This window comes from Hemicordylus capensis, chromosome 7, assembly GCF_027244095.1.
Source record: "Hemicordylus capensis ecotype Gifberg chromosome 7, rHemCap1.1.pri, whole genome shotgun sequence".
Taxonomy (NCBI): domain Eukaryota; kingdom Metazoa; phylum Chordata; class Lepidosauria; order Squamata; family Cordylidae; genus Hemicordylus; species Hemicordylus capensis.
In genome coordinates, this window is record NC_069663.1 from 12,059,764 (window position 1) to 12,063,147 (window position 3,384).

Consider the following 3,384-nt stretch of genomic DNA (forward strand, 5'->3'; position numbering starts at 1 on the left):
AAGAGTGATCCCCACTTCTGCCTGACTTGGACAGATGGACCTAACAGTGACTGGATTGAATGACTGGTTTAAAATACTTATATCCCGCCCTTCCCGTACACTACTGCTCAGGGCGGCTCACAGCATTAATAAAATAGATACAATGTAAAATAAGACGAATAAAGTTAAACAACTTAAGCTCAAAAGTTAAAAGACCAGGCTAAAACCACAATTAGAATTACGTTTTTAAAATGTTTCAAATGAAAAAGTCATTTAAAAAGCTAAAAAAAACCCTGAGAGCTATGAATGCCAAATGAGTTATGGATCTTGACTTTTCCCCCATTCTGCAGGTGGTCTGGATTGTCTTTTTAAAAAATTAATATTCGTGTTATTCATGTACTTGATATTCAGTCCTTAGAAGGGAGAAATTAAGCCTTCCCTCTCCCTGGGCATCATGGACAGGGGGTGAGAATTGGCTCTTCCTTCCACCATTCCTCATAGGCAGTGTGATGTAGGCACAAATTCAGAAGTTCAGGTGCTCTCCACAACAGCCCCCATAGCCACCCTGACAGCCACCCACCCTGACAGCCACACCCATCCCAATGAATGTCTGTTCATACACCTGCTGCCTTGGAGAGCTGCTACCAGTCAGTGTAGACAACACTGAGCTCGCTGGACGAATGGTCTGATTCAGTAAACAGCAGCTTCCTATGGTAAGATAGGAAGAATGCTAATAAACAGTTGGAATAGCAAGAGTTGTACATTATTTCTGCGTAGAAAGCCAAGGACTTTGTGTCTCTGCTGAAAGCTTGGAGGGGAAAATGTACTGGGACTGTGTCCCTACCCGTCCCTGCAGTAATGCACCACTGCTGATAGGATTTATTTCTCTCTGTGTGTGTGTGTGTGTGTGTGTGAGAGAGAGAGAGAGAGAGAGAGAGAGAGAGAGAGAGAGAGAGAGAGAGAGAGAGGGAGAATGATTTTGCCTAGGCTTTGGCACTCATGATGCTCTCCCCTCTCCCGTGATGCTCTCTCACCAGGTAAAAATGTTCTTGCTTCCGCAGGTGTTTGGCCTAACAGTTGTTTGATTTTCTCAGGCTCCCCTCTTTGTGCGATAGTGCGCTCTCTCTCTCTCTCTCTCTCTCTCTCTCATTCTCTCATTAAAGCTTCAGTAAAGTTATACATCCAATAATAACAAGGCCCTGAGATCCCATCCCCCTAAGGCCCCTATACTGAATACTTTGGCATACAGAGGAAGGAATGTGAATATGGCAATAAATTTATATATATATATATATATATATATATATATATATATATATATATATATATACATACACACACACACACACACACACACACCACCAGAATTTGAACTAGACACTAGTCTCAGGCAATACAATTCCACATCATCATCATCAGTGTGGGCCTTCCAGATGGCATCAAACTTGCAGAGTGTGTCCATTTTCCAAAATGGGGTATTTCACACAATCTGTGGAACTCTCTGTCATAGGACATGGTGATGGCCACCAGCTTGGATTGCTTTAAAAGGGGCTTAGACCCTTGGTGGAGGACAGGCCTATCAATGGCAACTAGTCTAGATGGCTATAGGCCACCATCGGCAGGGGAGCAGTGGCAGGAGAGGGGGCATGCCTTCGTCTCTTGCCCGTGGGCTCCCCAAAGTCATCTGATGGGCCCTGCGACTCAGCAGACACCAGCTCTCCCCCTGAATCAGAAGAATCATCTGGAAGGGAGGAAAAGGAGCTTTCGCTGGCATCTTTGGATAGCCCAGTGACCACAGAATTCAAACAAAGCCAAAGGGGTGACCTCTCCCTAGCAGCTTTCGGAGGTTAGGCTGCCGCCCTGCCTCCAGAACTATCAGAAACTCCGAAAACCCATTTTGGGTGGAAAGGGGGGGTGTTATAGCGAATAACTTCCCAAAGAACTGTGGAGGGGGTTGCTTGGAAGCGAAGAGGCAGCTGCTTGTGCCTAAGAATTTCAGAAAGGACCTTTGGCAGCTGGCCCATGAGGCCACTTTTAGTGGCCACCTTGGAACTGACTGCAGTACGGAGAGACTCTCTTGGAGCTTTTACTGGCCCAACTTGCTCCAAAATGTGAGGGATTTTGTAGATTACGTGACATATGTCAATGAATGGGAAAAGCACAAGATAAAGCCATGGCAGCCCCTCCCTATTACTGACACAACTTTTCAATAGGGATCTGGCCCAATCCACCTCTTCTCCAACTATGGATCTGGTGAGCCCGATCCAGTCTTTCTCCAAAGGCAATTGCTATATTTTAACTTTCATTTGCTTTGTGTCCAGGTGGATGGATGCCGTTCCACTGAAGCAGGTAGATGTACAAACCCTTGCTGAAGTTCTGGCCTCCTTCCTTGCAATATATGGCGTCCCAGAGGAAATTCTGTCCAAAGGTACTGTGTTGTGTGTTCCTATCCGGACTTATGCAAAAGCTAAGAGAAATATGGGGGATCGATCACCTCATTAGTGTTGCCCACCACCCCAAGACTAATGGTCTAATTGAGCGTTTTCATGGGACTCTGAAACACCTTTTGCACACTCAAAGTGCACAAAAATCCATGTGACTAGGATAAAATGTTACCACACCTACTGTTTGCATACTCAGAAGTTCCACAGCAGTCTACTGGATTTACCCCTTCTATTGTTGTATGACAGGGACCCCGTAATCCCCTTAGTGTTGTCTCCCAGGCATGGAAGGGCTTATGCACACTGAACCCTTTCTTCTATATGTTTAACACAATTTTATCCTGAAGTATGCTTTCCATCCATCACAGAAGTTTAAGCTAACCAGCCTGTAATTTCCCGGATCCCCTCTGGATCCCTTTTTGAAAATCGGAGTTATATTAGCCACTTTCCATTCCTCTGGTATAGAGCCTGACTGTAGGGACAAGTAGCATATTTTTGTTAGATCAGCAATTTCACATTTGAGTTCTCCTTCTCCTGGAGCCTTTCCGAACAATAAATTAGTAAATTAGTAAAAAGCACAGCTATTGTTTTTGTTTAGGAACAACTTAACATGTTTAAAATATAGCAAGATATTGTATCAAGCGTGCATAGGCACATGTATCTGTATATAGGAATAAATAAATATGTGTACTCGAGTCTTGTGCATGCTTCCTTTTCCTTACAAAGTGGCTGCTGCTGCTGCTGCTTCTCCTTTTTCAGAGTAAATCTAAAAGCCCCCTGATCTTCTTTTTTTTTAATTTTCTACTAGTCTTGCTTGAGTCTGCTTATATTTTAAAGCTGATCTGGGTTGTTTCCGCTTTTGTAACTTAAACCCCTCTCTAAAGGCAGCTTCGGAATCCAAAGAAGCCGTAGAACGCTCGCGCAGCAGCCAATAGCGAACCAGCAGCACCTGAGCCCCGCCCCG